The sequence below is a fragment of the Urocitellus parryii genome, chromosome 7, assembly GCF_045843805.1.
Source record: "Urocitellus parryii isolate mUroPar1 chromosome 7, mUroPar1.hap1, whole genome shotgun sequence".
NCBI classification, from domain to species: Eukaryota; Metazoa; Chordata; class Mammalia; order Rodentia; family Sciuridae; genus Urocitellus; species Urocitellus parryii.
The window spans coordinates 91,750,185-91,768,693 of record NC_135537.1 but is presented as its reverse complement, the minus strand read 5'-3'; the positions used below and the strand labels follow the sequence as shown (position 1 = coordinate 91,768,693).

At 39.2% G+C, this 18,509-nt stretch overlaps 1 long non-coding RNA gene across 1 annotated transcript in view; it reads right to left on the bottom strand.

Annotated features, from left to right (window-relative positions):
* Positions 1-17,586: 17,586 nt before the first annotated feature.
* Positions 17,587-18,509, bottom strand: part of LOC144255677 (uncharacterized) — a 50,090-nt gene continuing 49,167 nt past the window's right edge. The window contains exon 4 of the long non-coding RNA XR_013343873.1: positions 17,587-17,648. This is a non-coding gene — a long non-coding RNA (uncharacterized LOC144255677). The remainder of the gene's footprint in view (positions 17,649-18,509) is intronic.

The following is an 18,509-nucleotide window of genomic DNA, read 5'->3' as shown; positions in this document are numbered from 1 at the left end:
AGAACAGTAAGGAAATCTGGGATCTGGGTTGAAACAAACAAACAAAGCAAACATCAGCTCTTATAAGAGACAAAGCCAAGATCTGAGTTTCATAAGAACAGCAAGTGTTACTTAGAGTATCCATTTAGAGTTTACACATGTGGGAAAAGAAGCCCCAGTGTGATTGTAAAGAGAGCTGCAGGGCAGGAGACATTCCTGGTGGGCTGCATCATGCTGTGTGAGGTAGAATTTACAGCACATTCCTCCACCACCACCTTGCCTCCAGCATGGCAGACTGCCTTCAAGCTTTACTAGGATGCATGTGTGCTTTTTGTGTAGCCACTAAAAACGTGTGTCTTTCACTGTGGAGTGTGGGTGTTTATACATGTTCACGTGTGCTGTGATTTGCCCACACTGCAAGGGCCTTAGTATATGGATTCAATCGTGTCCCTCTTCCCCAGTTCACTTTCATCCTGGCTCCCAGTACTTCGGGATGTGACTATGTGGACATAGAACCTTTACAGGGGCAATTAAGGTAAAACAAGTTCAAATACTGGGCCCTAATCCAGGACTGGTGATAGATGACCATACAAGAAGAAACCAGGGCACAGAGAAAACATATGAGGAAAGATTATGTGAAAAAAGGAGAGAGAAGTCTCCAAATGAAACCTTGGTTTTAGACTTCATCTATTATTTTAGCCATTCAATTTGTGGTATTTGTAATGGAAGCTCTAGCAAATGACAGGTTGAGAAAATCTGAAATCCAAAATGCTCCAAAATCCAAAACATTTTGAATACAAACATGGTATCACAGTGCAAAATTTCACATATGACCTCATAAGTCAAGTGGAATTCAAAATGTACAAATTAAAAATATTGCATTAAATTACCTTTAAGCTATGCATATAGGTATATATGAAACATAAACAATGCCTTGTTTAGAATTGAGTCCCTTCCCCAAGATGTCTCTGGTTCCAAGCATTTCAGATAAGAGATTGTCAACCTGCAGAAATACACTTACTGTGTATTACTTTTGCCTTTGTACAGGAAAAAGTTACATACAAAGTATTTACACATGCCTTCCAATGACTGGCTCTCTTCCTCCCTCTGAATGTGTTGCAAGAATGAAAGATAATGTGTTTGAGCAATAGTGTGCTCTCATCTTAGCCATCTGAACTGAACCAGATCAATGTTGAGACTTTTGGGTACACTGTGCAAAAATAAGTCTTTTAAATTAGTCCTTCAGTGTGACCCAAGCAGCTGCTTCTGCCTGTCCTGGTTCTTACATTAATAAAAAGCATTTTTTTGTCATCACCATGGACATTAGACTTACCTCCTCTCTCCTCTCCCACAGTAAATTTCACAGGAGAGAAATACTAGAAGTAATTTACACAAATCCCACAGAGAACCTCTTAGAACTCAACTTTGCCCTTTATTATTCTCCCTCAAATTGTTTTCATAAAATTGGTACCTTTAGAAGTCATCCTTCCCCCACAACATGCACCCAAAGTCTCATCTCCTTTATTCAGTGGAAAAGACTCTTCTACCCATCCTGACATTGAGGTCAGATGGCAACAGACCTTAAAGGAAATTTATCAGAACATTTTCTTAACAAAAGCCAATGCGTTTTTTTTTTTTGTTGTTGTTGTTGTTGTTTTTTTATTGGTTGTTCACAACATTACAAAGCTCTTGACATATCATATTTCATACATTAGATTGAAGTGGGTTATGAACTCCCAATTTTACCCCAAATGCAGATTTTTATTAGTTGCTCAAAACATTACAATGATCTTGACATATTATACATTTGATTCAAATGGGGTATGAATTCTTATTTTTCCACGTGTAGAGATTGCAGTATCACATTGGTTATACTATAAGCTATTTTGATAGCATGTGTTGAGAGAATAAAATTCTTTTCCTATCTTTATGAGGAAAGAAAATAAAAGGAAAACAGATGAAGGAAACAAAGTGGTTGCATACAAGAATCTTAGATCCTTCAATTTCCTCTTGTTAGAGAGACCCGTGTTTTGTACCCAAAATAACTGGACAAATTTCCCAGCCTAGAAAGACCAGACTGTGAAAAATCCCACAGCTTGCTCTGGCTGATGGTTGGCTGATTCCATTCCCAGAGAGAGAGAGAGAAAAAAATTCTGTTTTCCTTTTGAATTAACATTAACTTGCATTAAACACACACAGAGAGAGTAAAATTATATTTAGGAATGTTTAGCTCTGGTTTCTCAGCAGGGGTAAGTGCCTCAATTTCCTGCAAATCATTGTCAAGTGTCTAGACAGGAGAAGTGGAAGCGAAGATAACAGATTCTGAATTTCAACAGAGAGTCCATGGAGCTAAACCTGGTTCAGCTGTGCTTTTTCACTTGGCAACAAGTGATAACCTCTGAAGCCACATATCTTACTCACATGTTGTATTTGACTCCTGATAAGAAAAAGGAAAGTAGGAAACCACGATGATCTGCTGATAAACACCCTGGCTGTGTATTTGCTTCCCACTTTTTAAGTTAACTGAGCCCCAGAGGAATTCCAACCCCTACAGGCCTATCTAGTATCTAGAGAGACTTATGAGCATTTGAAGCTACAGATTAAGAGGAACAATATTTTAAAAGTATTCATGAATTGTTTAATGCCTCAATTTTTAATATGGCTGAAAATCAATCAAACACTCATTGTAGGAATTCCCAGTCTCAATACCCTATCTGATAAAGTGTTTTAAAATCTCTTCATCTGTAAGAGCCCATCCACTCCTCAGAGGCCAGCAGTGGCAATACACCACACTGGATTTGCTGTGGGCATCCCCGGGATGGGTAGCAAAGTTTTTTGCCTTGCAAGCATTCAGAGAATACCTGAGGGCCTCATCTCCCACTGTGCCACAAGACTGGGTCACTTCACTCACTTGTTCAGTCTTCATTCACTCAGAAATCCATCAGCCCCTTCTTCTAGTCCTTTATCACAGCGGGTGGGGATTAAATAAATGGGTGGGTCCTGAAGACGAGTTGCCTCCTTTGGGACTCTGACTATTGAAGAGTCAGATTATTTAATTATCCCTTCTCTGTGAAATGGGGATAATGATAGAGTCACCTCTTAGGATTGCTGTGAGGGTTGGAGAGTCAAAGCTTCAATACACTTCATCTTCCGTGTCAAATAGGAGGCTCAAACAAGACAGATGAAAAGAAGACCTCTTTAGGGATGAAAAAGAGAACCCCAGCAACTGCTTAAGGATTGAGAGCCTTCAGCAAATAGATACCTCCATGGTTCTAATGCATGTCTAGACATAATTATAATGAGCTTCGACAAGAACGCCTAAGCAGTGCTGGGTTAGACCTGGCACAAGTCATTGAATAGTTCAGCCTGAAGAACTGTAGGAGTTTAAAGAAGAGAGAGGTCACATTGATGGAAGGGGCCAAAAGAGATTTCATGGAGGAGGCTTCGCTTGTCCTGTGCCACATGGATAAGAACGGTGTCGATGAGCAGATGGAGGAGCAGCTTACTCAGACACCAGCATCTGAGGCTGAGGGGGACTATTGACACACTACATTGAACATCTGGACCCATTTTCAATGGTTGGCCCAGGAAGCTGGCTCACTACCACCCTTCCCTGAGCTTCAAGGCTGCCCATGGGTTCATCCCTCTGGGAGATCTCACTCCCCCCCCCCCACCCCAAGTCAGCCTCCTTTCCACACTGCCGCTCTGGATCTCTGCCCTAACCCATTGCTTTCAAGGTAAAACAAGTCCCTTGGCCCTGTGCTCGATGATCACTAAAGTGCCTTCAGTGACATCTTCCAGTGTACTTCTCTTGTTTCCTATCATTCTGTATCATCTAAGCCTCCCCTTCATGCTTCCATTTGCCCAAACTCTAGTGTGAAATTACCTCCATTGTTCTTGCTTCAGCCATTAAGTTCATTTATCTGTGAGCAATTTATTGATGAACTGTCTGGTTCTTTGCTAATTTTCTAATTATTATTTATTTGTTTATTTTGCTAACATTCCAGTCTCTTTGCTCACTTCCTAACTGACTACATTTTCAGGTTTTGAGCTCACAGACTATATATGCTCACCCTCAGCAAGTAGATGAATTTGTAATATTCCTTCAGGTAGAATTTGATAGTATTATTTTACTTGAAGGGTATGCATGAATGTGTGTGTGTGTGTGTGTGTGTGTGTGTGTGTGTTATTTTGTTTTTAAGATTGTGGTTTTCAATATGAACTGTGAGTTCTTCCAGATCAGAACTTGTATCTGATTCTTCCTGCAAGCACAGTAGTTGATTAATTACTAGGGTGATGGAAACCAGGAATGTAAATTTACAAGACCCATTTAAACGATCCAATTGGGGATAAGTAAAACATAAGAGAAAGTTGGATTTCAACATTGGTAATGACTGTGGATCAAGTTTCCTGGAAAATAGACCCTGATACTCAGCTGCTGCTGCTGCTGTTGGTGTTTTGAGATGCTGTAATTGCATTTGGCCAATACCTCAGGAGATGAAGGACAAGGGATGAGGACAAAGGAAGAAAGAAGTTGAATTGTTAATCCCATGGGGAGCTCAGCTGCTGAGGCCATTATATTGTCTTAATTTAAGCAAAAGGGTCAGGTCTTTGCATGTGCACTTAGACTACTCCTTGGATATAAGGTTGTGCCTGGGGAAAGGGACTCACTTTGGCTAAGACAATTGCTTTTGGCAATTCCTAGGGAGGGATGCAGCTGTGAGCTGTCAGGAGCCAGCATTCCTAGCAGCTGGGGGAATGAGTGCCTTGGTTCCCAAGGCAGAGTTTGGTGATGGGCCATTATCTACTACACTTGGGTTGCATGAAAACATGAGCTCTTGTCTTACTTATCTTAATCACTGCTTGATCCTCATCTATTCTCTGGCTATTATGTCCCCATGCTTGATTTGACTTGAAGAATATTCAAAGTCTAGTCCTTCATAAACACTTTTTTGCAGTTTTTTTCTTTTGTTTATCAAAAAGAAAGAATCAAAAGCTGCTTATTAGCTGGATCAGGAACTCGTCAGTGTCCAAATCATCAACACTTGCTCTAGAATCAGATAAGTAGCAAACCCATCAAGTGATTTCCACAAATTGAAGTGAAGGGTCTCCCAGAAGATTCAAACTCCATGGGATCCATTTGAGGCAAGATTGAAAGAATAGTCTTGGGATTTCAGCACTTTTCAGAAACACCATCTGACCAAACACTTGGAAAGTCAAGAAGCCTAGGCTAGAGTCAATTTAATATGGGAAAGAAAACTGTCCTAGGGAAACTGTAGTAGGAATATACTCTGCAGTGATCAGCCGATTTGCAGTGGTCCTGAAGAGCTGCTACTTCCTTTGGGTGGTCCTTCCTTCCTATCCACTGTTTGTGAGCCTCTCTGGTTTAGGTGTTCTATTGTGAATGTTGATGATTTGAGAAATTTAACAAAAGCCAAGAATAATAAAACAAATTCCCAGAATTCAATGCTGTTTTACCTTTTATTGCATTTGTTTCTCTGGGGTTTTTTAAATAAAAAAAAATATTACAGGAAAATTCAAACCACCTCTACTTTCCACAGGGAAAGGGGATCATAATTTTTTCCCCTTTTGGTACTGGGGATTGAATTTAGGGATGTTTTACCATTGAGCCAGCCCTTTTTATTTTTAATTTTATCTTGAGACAGGGTTTTGCCAAGTTGCTAAGGGTTTTGCTAACTTGATGAGGTAGGCCTCAAACTTGGGATCCTCCCAATTCAGCCTCCCAAGTTCCTGAGATTACAGGTGTGTACTACCACACCCAGCAGGATCATGATTTGGTTGTGCATTTCCTAGTTCATTTTTAATGTTTTAGGTGCATATGTTGGGACTAAAATCAGAATTGTATGACATATATCTCAAAAAGCTGTGAGAAAGAATTTTGAGTATTTTTATCATGAAGTAGTGAGAAATGTTTTAGATATGTTTAATATGCTATACATGTATAAACGTATTGAAACATTACATGGTGCCTTAGTAATATGTGCAATTTTAATGTTTTTAATGTATCAACTAAAATAGTTCAATTTAAAAATAAATACATATGTTGATATACATGAAAAATACAAAATATTGTTGTATGTGGTTTTAGGCTTATATAAATGGGTAATAGAACTTGTATTATATTATAACTTGATTGTTTTTCATTAGCTTTTTTTGGAAATTTTTCATAGTGCTGTTTGGAGACTTACTTTATTTTTAGCTGCTCATGGAGGTCTGTCAAAAAGCTATACTATATTTTATTTATTCATATTACATTGATGGGCATTTGGTGACTTTGTCTTCTTTTTGTGCACTTTATTCCTTCTTGACAGATCTACATGAATTAAATGTCTTTTAATTGTAATTGTTTTTTAAAATTTCCTGCTGAGATTTACCATGCCTCCAAAGAAGAATTCCTATACTATCTTTGTTCTTTGTCCTCTGCCTCAGCATTGACAAGCACCAGGTGCTGATTTCCAAAATTCGTATTGTTTTCTGAGTTGATTTGTTAATAAATTCCAACCTATACCTAAAAAACAGATTACAGAAGTGCCAAATATGGGAAAAATAAATATAGTTCATTAGGCCTCAAAACAAAATTTAAGCTACTTCTATAAATTTATCCAAAGAAAATAATTTTAAAAAAAGAAAATAATCTTTCATGGAGATCTTTTGAAGGAAAAAAATGAGACATAAACACACTGGCCAAAAATACAGGGTCTTTAGATAAGTAATGCAGCATTAACTCAAAATAATATTATTTATATTTTAACATGATGATTCTAAAACTAAGAATTAGATGGAATCACATGGAATTGATCTTTCTAGCAATTTTATATCATCCATTTTAAGAGTAACAAAGGAAAACAGATGGTGGTATAATGTTGGATGAAAAAAATGCAGTGAACAAAATTGTATCCACAGTTAAAAGTGTCTTTGCACAATTGGACAAGAACTTGAAGAGAGAACAACAACATTAAAACATCTATATTAAGGAAGAAGAGTGGGAGAAAACTAACTTGTCTATCAAACTTCCATCTCCAGGACCTTACACATTATTAGCTCCTTAATTTCTTTCTTCCACATGAAACCAGGGAGCTTTTATTATACCCTTCTATACTTATAGATGACCAAATGATTCCAGAGACAAGTACAGTAGTCCCCCCTTATCAGTGGTTTAACATTCCATGGTTTCATTTACCCGCAGCCAACTGAAAATCTGAGAAATAAAAAAAAAATTCATGGCTTTAAAATAACCTCTATTAATACAATTGTTGTTTTATTATTAGTCATTGTGGTTGATCTCTTATAGGGTCTAGATTAAAATCAAACTTATTATAAATGTAAACATATAGGAAAAAGCATAGCATATATAATTGTGAGTATTAGCTGTGGCTTCAGGCATGCTCTAGGGTCTTAGAATATACTCCCCACCCATGGATGAGGGTGGTTACTGAAAACTGCTCAATGTCATAAGTCAAAAAGCCAAGACAGAATCAGTGTCCCAGCCTCTTGATTCCTAAGCTTCACTTAGAGGGATAATAAGAAAACATCTTTTCTTTGAAGTTCTCATAATAGTATTTGTGCAATAAATAGAAACTTGAATTAAAACTTCCTAAAGAGGGAAGAGTAAGTAAGAAGGGTAATGAGACCTCTTTCCCTATTCCCTTCTGGTCCAGAGTGACAGAGCACCTAGAAGGAAGGCTCTTTGCTTTTCCAGCTGTGCCCTAAGGGTTCCTGGTGTAGAACAGAGGACTGGGGAAAGAGGGTGACAATCAACAGACAGCTCAATGAATTGAGAATGGGATAAGCTATGTACTGCCTCAGGCCACTTGATCAAAGCTTTTGAACAAAGACTTCTCAGCTGTTATAAGATGCAACAGAAAGCAAGCTGAAACCCTGAGACCACGTGGAGGTGTATAGATGTCCACAGGGACAGTATTCTTCATTCCGTCCCAAATCAGTGCAGAGAGAAGGAACACTGTGCTGGGAGTCAGGGCTTCTAGGTCCCTTGGCACAGTTCCTACGCAGATGTATGACCTTATAGTTCTGTTTTCTCAACTCTGATATGAGAGTTTGAGTCTCCTATGTCAAGTGCTTCTCCATTTCCTTTTCCTATCCAGAAAGGAGAGTTCCAGTTTGGGTACTTGAAAAAAATCTGTCTTAGATGTTTGAGTGTTGATGGAGACACTCATTCCTCTCACCTTCACTCATGTAGAAGAACGAGGACTTTCACCAACATCTCTACCCTCCTCCCTGCCACTAACGTTATCCCTCCCTATTAGATATTATCAGAAAAGCTTTGTCCTAGATCCAATGAATAAAGATACTCTGACACAAAGGTGGAAAATATCCTCTGCCTATGCCACCTCATCCCCTCCACTCAGCAAAGAACCTAGGCTGCACTCTGCTCCCTCATGAGGCAAGAAGTGTGCCAGAGAGTAGTAGATCTGCCACCGCAGTGAGATCTGGAGGTTTGGCCTCCTCCTCTGCTTTCTGCCCCACCAATTACTGGGTGATGCAGGCAGCAGCCTTCCAGAAAACTGGATGGTTAATAGTAGACATGAAGGCCCCAAAGAGGGCACCAAGAGTTTAAACTTGTCACATGGCAAAGAGGAAGTAGTGAGAAGCTCCTTTAGACTCTAAGGCCAATCTGTATTCTCTAGCACAGAAGATCAGCAGCCCCAAATTTGGGGGTTAATAAAGCTGATTCTGGAATATGATATTCGCCAAGCTCTATTTACCACTAATTAAGAGCTCAGAATAGAAAAATGGATAATTGGCACACAATTATGACCAAATATCAAAAATAGAGCCAAAGTGTAGAGGAACTATAGTCCATGACCAAATATAACCTCTACACCAAATTATTCCTTGAGAATGAAGGCATTGATGGAGAGAAGGCAGAAAGTGGATAGCAGAACTGAAACTAAATTTCCTCATTGAGTTTTCCAGGAAACCGAGAAAAGTTAAAATAAGAGCTCTAAGCTAGGATCCAAGAGGTAAGTGGAAGTGTGGATGAGTAAGCCAGAGCCCATCTAGGGGTATATCCCAGTTTCCTAGGCACTGTCACACATGGAAACAGTACACAGGTAAGGTATATAACTCTTTCAGTAGGGCTGCATGGGACGTGGGAGCAGGATGGATAGGTGGGCTATGCAGCCCTGAAATCAAATGCCACCATCACCACCTCCAGATACATGAACATAGGTAAAATCAAATAATTACCACCCTCAGTTTTTCTAATTGCAAGACAAGGATCATTACAGCCCCTCAAAAGGGTGGTTGGGAGCATTTAACAAGATAATCCATACAAAGTAAGAGCATCTCCCTTCTGCTATACTCAGATCACAAGTTGTGAGAGGGCAGGGACCATTGCTGCACTTGCTAATCAGTGGAACCCCATGACAGATATAGGTAATGGTGACTGCTGTTATTGGCTTTGTGGTATAGAGGAAGGGACTTGAAGAAAACATCTGTACTCTCTTTAACCTAACCAAACCACCTTACCCCCTGTTTGAAGTCAGATAAATACATTGCTGGGATAAGCTTACTTCTTTCCTATCTAAAGAGAATGTTTTTCCATGCTGCTTCAGGAACCATCACTGTATGGGTAGATGGGAACTAATCTCAGCCAGCCAAGCTAGAGTCTTGGATTCTTGCTCCCCAGACAGGATGAGCAAGGCAGTGTGCTACACACTTGCCCTAATTTGATTGATGTGATTTGATTAATTTGATTTCCTTTGATTTGCAAATACCTTTCTTATTTTCACCAAAATTCAAGAGAAAGAAAACCACCAGGTGCTAGGAGATCATTTTCCATCTCATAATAAGTTGGGAGTGGCTGGGGAGGAAGGAGACTGTTAAGAGTAAGGACTAAAGGAAGAGATGATTTTTCTTATTTAAATGACTTACTTTTTGAAAATAAAATTGACCTCTTTCTTATATCCAGACTAAACAGTTAGCAATGAGGGGTTTGGGGTCCTGGAATCTTGCCAACTAGAAGGAAAATTGAGTTCCATTCATAGTAGAGTTGAGTGAGTTGCTTAACCAAGCTCCTAGTTTTCCTCTGGGATCAGATTCTTGGTAGACAGATTTTGTTATTAGCCATCTTGTAGCCTCTGAATTGCCACCATCACACAACATCTTTGGTGGCCAGTCCCCAGGTGACCATCTGTAGGCTGGCGTAGCATCAGGAGCATCTTGGATGATTAACAGATGTGCAGTCAAGTTTAAACACTGAAGCTGTCTGTCTAGACAGCTAGTCAAACTTCTTCAATCTCCCATGAGTCCTGCTCTGATTCTCCCTCCCACCAGCTGTGGAAATGACTGACATTGTGGAATCTGTAGAGATCTCTTACTTTCTAAACACAGAGTCTTAAAGTAAGAGAAGAGAGAGAACTGAATGGTGACCATCTGACATCTCCCTAGGAAGGGTTCACCAGTGAGAGATCTTGGTCAAGGACCCATAATATATGACAGAATAAGAACTTGAGCCTAGGTTTTAAGGTTCCAGGCCATTAATACTTCCACTATCTGGTTGGGCTATTGAGGAATATTTTGCTCTTTTCCAACCACTTACAAGCATATAAAGTAAATTCTGTATTACCTCACTGGGACTATCATACCAAAGTACCATAAAATTGGTAGCTTAAACAATAGAAATGGATTATCTCACAATTCTGCAGATTGATTTATAAATCAAATTGTTAGCAGCATAGATTCTTCCTGAAGGCTATAAGAGGAAGTTCTGTTCCAGGCCTCTCTCCTTGGCTTGTGAATGGCTATCTTCTCCCTCCATGTCTGCATTGTACTCTCTCTATGCATGTCTTTCTCTATTTATAAGGATGCTAGTTATATTGGATTAGATACCACCCTAATGACCTCATTTTAACTTGATTACCTCAGTGAAGACCCTATCTCAAAATAAGGTCATATTTGGAGATACTGAGGGTTAGGACTTCCACAAATAAATTTATTGTGGCACAGAAGGAGAAACACAATTCAATCCATACCCAACTCTAAGTCAGTATTTTCCAACTTTTAACCATGTTTCAATCATTATCACACTGAGAAACTAATGTGACTCCATTTTGAGAAACCAGCCTCTACCTTAGAGCAAAGCCTGTCCAAGGAAGGGGGCTTGACCCTTGTCCTTGGAAAAACCCACTGAGCACTCCTAAGCACATACCCACCATGCTGAGTTGTTTGTCTGTAAATAACAGGAGAGATCTGAGGCACCAGGCGTCCCTGACTCAGTCAGTCTAGGTGAGGACCCATAGCAACACTCCTAGCAACCACCAATCAGCATGAGACAGGGAAAATACCCCAAGTAGTTTATGGTGGTTGATAACATGTTGGGAAATCATTTAGTTCAGCATGTACACCCCTCGTGGCCTAAACCAATCACCCCTACCCAACTTGTTCCCACCATTGAATGTGCTAATCAATGTTAAGAGTTGTTGTTTGATTTTCCCGCAGTATGGAATGATTTGCTATGTGATGTTGTGACACATAGAGTATCCCCCCAAAACCTATAAAATCTCACTAAACAAAGGACCGGAACTCACTCCCTGGGACTGCTGTGTTGGGAACGGTTGTGAGTCCAGGCTCAAGCTTGCAATAAAGACTCTTGTGTGCTTGCATCGGATTTGGGTCCTGGAGGTCTATTGGGGTCCCCTGAATCTGGCATAACAACACCTTTCCTATATTTACATATCATAACACAATTACCCCTCAATATTTTAAAGCTTCTTGTTTTACTGAAATAAATTTATTTTAAAAGGTAACTTTGAATATTGTATGAATAGTAAAACCATATTTTTTTCAAATGATTTGTGAATATGCAGGTTTGCACAGATTCTAGGTAGGATAAGGTCTTATGGGTATTTAATAAATAAGGCAAATTCCATTTGAGAAGTTGTAGTTCTTACAATTCATTGGGCTCTAATCATTCTCAGCATCACTCCAGCCTTTATAGAATCAGCCCACCTAATTTTCTTTATGGCAGAGTCACAGAATATTCTAAACATAGAAAGTGTTTTAGTCAGCTTTTTAGCTGCTGTGACTAAAAGACCTGATAAGAACAACTTTAGAGGAAAAAAAGTTTATTTGGGGGTTCACAGTTTCAGAGGTCTCAGTCCATAGACAGCCAGCTCCATTCCTCAGGGCTTGAGGTGAGGCAGAACATCATGGTAGAAGAGTGTGGTGGAGGAAAGTGGCTCAGGACATGGTCAGGAAAGTGAGAGATTCAGTTTGCCAGATACAAAATATATACTCCAAAGGCACATCCCATATGCCCACTTCCTCCAGCTGCACCTCTTTGCCTTTAGTTACCCCTCAGTGAATCCCAATCAGGGGATTAATTCACTGATTGAGTTGACTCTCATAACCCGATCTTTTCACTTCTAAGCCTTTTTGCATTGTCTCACACATGAACTTTTGTAGGACACCTCATATTCAAACCATAACAGATGAAGACAGATCCATTCCTCACTTCCCTGTTCTCTAGTAACTTGTCAATTTGCTTAAAGTGATACAGGACAGTTAAGGAACAGTCTTGAAGAGACAAATGAAGGTGAGTCAAGTTGACTCCATGCAGCTCATTGGCTAAAGGGCTTGTAAAAAAGTGATGGAGCCTGCTGCTGGGATGGCATGGAGGGGGTAGCAGTGGGATAGTACATCACTCCCATCATCCCCTGCTCATGCCCTGGTCATCAGGCTGCTAGAAAAATGATCAGGAAGAGTAAACATGGCCCTGGATCTCCACTTATGATAGACATGACCAATTTTTCATGGACTTCTTTACTATTGAACCTTTAAGGAATCTGAATTCTTTTCACCTTAATAGTCTATGAAGCCACCACTACTTTATCAGCATTGAGCAGAGAGGAAACCACCAGGCCAGCTTCTATCTGGTAGTTCAAGCTGCCTTCTCTGGCCCCCACAAAGGGCCAATTCTATAAGTTGCTTGGAAAAAGCTCTCCACCTCCTTCCTCTCCACTCCTTTCTCACCTCTGTCTTCTAACTAAGACTCAGCGTCAGGCACTCTTCTGAGAAGACCTCTCTACAGAGACGTTGGCTATCTAAATCAATTCTTAACTGCCCCCACTTGGGCTTCACTTGTGTGATTCATGTTATGTATCATGGCTTATTTGCTTATTATTTATTTACCTGGGCAACATTTTTTCCACTGGAACATCAGTACCCATCTTGTTTACCATCCTGTCGCCAGCATACACTATGAACTCAATGAGTAATTGTTGAAAGGATAATAGAAAGAAAAGGGGAAGAACAAAATAGTTCAAAGGAAGGGAGAAAAAAAGAGAAAAAAAGGAGGATAAGGGAGAGTAAGAGAGGAGACAAGAGAGGAACTTTCCCTAGGCCACCCACAACTGGCTGTAGTACAGGATGCATAGAGATTGCTTAGCAGTTTATTTGGAAAGTATATATGATACCATAGAATATTTTTTTTCACTGCCCAAAATAGGAATGCCTCCTTCTCAGAAGCATTGGGGTGGGAAAGAGTGAGAGACTCTGCCCTAGTCTCTGGCTTTTTTCTATTCTCCAGAAGTGATTCATCTGCTTGGCAAAGATGCCCATCTGACCATTCTCAATGGGAAAGGGCATCATTTTCAAGTCACTATCTACAAAGGGCCCAGTCTCTTGCCTCTTTTATAAGTCTCTGACCTCAGCACAGTGAGGGTCTGGCTCTCTTTGGCTGGCTAGTGATTATCTTCTGGGTAGACACATTTCCTCCATGTTCCTCCCACACTCTAGATTTGGGGGTGGGTATTAGTACACTCAGTGGGTTCCAGTCAGGTCACATTCTTTCAATAGTTTTGCCAATTATAATTCAGTCATTTATTACCCCCCCCATCAGAAACATGACAGCTAAAGAGAAAGAAAGATACTGACTGATAACAGTTCTGCCCTGCAGCCTAACAATGCCACTGGTAGACTATAGAGGCCCTTTTGGCAGGTCGACAAATAATCCTAAGACCACTGTTTTGGCATCATGCTTTCACTCTTCCTGAGATTACAATGAAAGTCCTCCAACACCTCATAGATCAGAAATATAAGGGAGATGCAGAAAGCAAAGGCCCATGGAGCTGGTGAGGTCATTCCAGTGGGGGTCTACCTCATGAGAACTGCTTTATGGATGAGTACCTGAAGATGGACATCAGGCCCTCGAGGCAGACGTCCTGTCAGATACTGAGAACATTAGCAAGAATGTGGAATATTCCCCGAGTGGCTTGCTGCAGTACTATATGTGATATAGGAATACTGTCTATGGTTCTTAGGAATTTGGAATTTGGAAAAGCTTTCCAGTATGGAAGCTGCCAGTATCTCCAAGGATATACAGAGCTGTTCATGTGGCCAAGTTTGTTTTTATCATTACAGATGTGAAAGACTTTTTCTTAATTCATAAGTGAGATTGGGGAAGTTTCATAGGAAGTAGAAAATGATATGCAAAAATAGAGAGTCAGAGTGCACCATGTCACCCCTCAGCTTTCCCTGTCCTTACAGAAAATAGGTCTTTCACAGTGCTTTCTCCTGCTGGGTAGGTGTGGCAGCCCCCTCAGCTCTCTGCAGGGGACTGTGTTTACATCATACTCATCTTGGTACCACCTTGTCATTTGGCATTTCATTCTAGAGACATTAGAAGCAGATTAAATAGTTTGAAAATCAGCACACTCCACATGTTAAGAAGACATTCCTTCTAAGTGTGCCCACTCTGACAAGAGCTGTCCTGGGATGAAAGCCACCACCATAAGGAGATGATGAGGATAATACTAACAGAACTCAAATTATCCATGGCCATGATGGTTATCATGACAGCACTTGCCAGCTGCCAAGCTGAGCATTGCACATGAGTAGCCTGTTTAGCCCTTCTAACAGCCCTACAAGGTAGTTTTGAGTAGTAGGCCCATTTTCAAAAAAGAACATTGAGGCACAGGAAGAATACCTGCAATGTCAACCCTGATTTCTAGTAATTTCCTAACTGGTGGGCAGTCAGAAGGTAAAATGGGGATGATAATAATTGAAAATAGAAGACCATACATAAAACCAAAGAAGGTGGGCATCGATGTGAGTGGGGTATGTGTGAAAAAGAGAGAAAGGGTAGAATTTAGGTGTAGTAAGACATCTCAATCAGATGAACAAATGTTTCTTTTCTACATAAATTTAATGGGTCTGATCCAGTGGTATTGATGAACGTTTAACAAGATTTCCAGGTGGAGTATTCCTGATATTTTCATAAAAATAAATAATGAAAACATACATCAAGATGTCATTTGGGTTGTGAAGGATGAAACTTCTTTGCTGAATTTGGCAATAGTTTTCAAACCTTAGAAGAAAACATGCCTTATGTTTTCTTGCTATTCACAAAATAAAGAATATATACAGAGAACACTAATTTAGAACAACAATACTATTCAATGGTATTTTCACTTCACAGACACAGTGGCCATACATAATCTCAAGAGTTCAGGTAATAGTAAAATGTGAGGAAACAATCAGGAAGTGATGAGTTCTGAGTATGTAAATGGACTAAAGAGGGATCAGTGGAGTAAAGGGAGGGGAGCTGCATGGGACAGGGAGGGTGGGAGTGCTGGAGACTGAATTGGAGAGGGTTATGTTCCATGCTTTTGTGATTATGTCAGGGTGTATCCTGGCGTTGTACATAACTAAAAAGAATAATTTTGAAAAGAATATATACACAACCAATTCTTAAATTACTTTTTAATGCCCATACAGGAGTTAGCAACTATAGCCTACGGAACTCTATTTTTGTAATGTACATTAGCTGATTGGCTTTTTCTTCCTCATTCAGAAAGGACTATAAAATAGGGGGTGGAGGAAACAATTACTATGCCAGGTAAAACCTAAAATATTTACTGTATGTTTGTTGACCCTAGGTCTTTTCAATCAACAAAACAATAGATAAAGTCTTGATTTTGAAGCATTGCTTATTTCCTTGGGCAAATACTTCCTCTGTGGCTAAAAATATAATGCAGATCTGGGAAGAAATGCACAGCCAATACTATTCAATAGTATTTTCACTTCACAGACACAGTAGCCATACATAATCTCAAGAGTGCAGATAATAGTAAAATGTGACGAAACAATCAGGAAATGATGAGTTCTGAGTGTGTATTACCTTTAACAATATAATTTATTCATCATAAATTTCTAGAATTTTATTTTTCATAGTGGTTGTGTTTAATACCAGGATCACATAGTTCTGGAAATTATAATAGCTATATCTAACAGATAAAAATGAGCTGGCACCAGCACAGCACAGTGTGATTACAGAAGTAGCTGATTGCTTTCATTGATGTTGATGCTAAAGTAGTCCAGGCATTTCTATAAAATAGGCAGGTCTTTAAAGAGGATGTTCACTACAGCTTTGCTTATAATTGTGAATATATTTTTTTAAATATTTCCAACTATCCACTCATAGAAGGTTAGATAAATAAAATATTTTGTATTTGAATTATGGAACATTTGAATTATAGAATTCATGTTACGCCATAATGATAATGTATAATGTAGCTGTATATAAATCTATGTGGATAGATCTCAAAAACAGAATGTGTGAGAAAGGAAGTTCCAAAAAAAATATACAGATATAAATTTATTGTTGATTTAAAAGTGATGGATGCAAACCTGTATATTGTATGGACATATCAATGTAAGGTAAAATTATCAAAACATGAACAGAAGGATGGGTTCTGGGCTATGGTATCAGTTGCCTCATGGGCTATAAAGGGCAGGTGAAAGGTGGAATGGAACAGGAACACAAAGGGAACTCAGCACCATCTATTTATAGTATTTTGATCCATTTTTTAAAAAATTAAGCACGTATTACAAATGTTGATACTATCATACAGTGGGAATAGGGTACTTGTTATTTTAGGGATTAGATGAGGTCATAAGAGTTGAGCCCTTGTAATAACATCAGAGACTTTGTTAAAAGAGGAAGAGAGACCCAATCTAGCATATTTGCTCTGTCTTGCCACATTACAGTGCAACAGGAAGGCTCTCACCAGATGCCAGCACCATCTTGGATTTCCCAGATCCTACAACTGTGAGCTAGGTAAAGTACTCTTATTTCTCAATGGCCCGGTTGTGGATATTTTGTTATTGCAACAGAAAATGAACTAAGAAAGCATTCAAACAGGGTCACATGCACTTGCACCATCTTCACTGGTTACTGCTCAGATCAAAGTCCAGTGTGGGGGAAAAAAGAAGTTGGTGAGTTTCCTGTTCATGTTGCTCACATTGCTTCTGTTGCAAATCATTACCGCAGTGTGAGAGTGGTGGTGTCATTCTGGCCTATTTAGATTGATATCCACTATCATTGTTCTAGGACTAGAGTCCAATACATGTATAAGGACAAGTTCCAGTGTATCTGAACTCTTCTTGTAAAACAAACAACAAATATAAAAAGGTGCAGTTCTAGAGTCAGAACTTTTACTTGCATCTCCTCATTGAACTTTCAAAGCAATCTCCAGAGAGGTAAAGTTACTTTCCACAAATCATATTCTTAATAACTGATGGAGTCAATACTCAAATTCAGAACTGGCAATGGTTTTATTTCTGGCCAATTTGAGCTTCTCACACATTCTTTCAGTGTCATGTCTTTGATCCTTCATTCTCTGCCTCTATAATTTTTTGAGAGAGAGAGAGAGAGAGAGAGAGAGAGAGAGAGAGAGAGAGAGAGAATATTTTTTTAAATATTTATTTTCTAGTTTTTGGTGGACACAACATCTTTATTTTATTTTTATGTAGTACTGAGGATCGAACCCAGTGACCCGTGCATGCCAGGTGAGCGCGCTACCACTTGAGCCACATCCCCAGCCCTGCCTCTGTGACTTTTATCAGTTGCATTAAAAGTTAATTAAGTTAAACTTCTAGGTCATTTCCAAGATTAAAACTCCAATTGGAGGAATGTCTTTTTTATTTTTATGTTTTATTTTATTTTTTGGTACATATTAATTATACATAATGGTGAGATTCGTTGTAGCAATATTCAAACATACACAAAAATAAGCATAATTTGATTAGGTTCACTCTCTAATACTTCCCCTTCCATCCCCTCCTCTCTGCCCCTTATCACTTTTCTCCACTCTGCTAATCTCCCTGTTAATTTCATGGAGTCCTTTTTTCCCCTGTTTTTTTTTCCTTCTAGCTTCCACACATAAAATATACAGTTCTTTTCTGAGTGTGACTTATTTCACTCAAAGTTATGTTCTCTAGTTTTATCCATTTTCTTGCAAATGATATAATTTCAGTCTTCCTCATGTCTGAATAAAACTCCATTGTGTTTATCCTTTCCTCTGTTGGTAGATATCTAGGCTGATTCCATAACTTGGCTATTATGAATTGCATTGCAATAAACATAGGTGCATATGTGTCTCTAAAATATGCTGATTTTAGTTTGTTTGGATAAGTACTAAGGAGTGGTATGGCTATATCATATGATGGATCTATTTTTAGCTTTTTAAGGGACATCCATACTGATT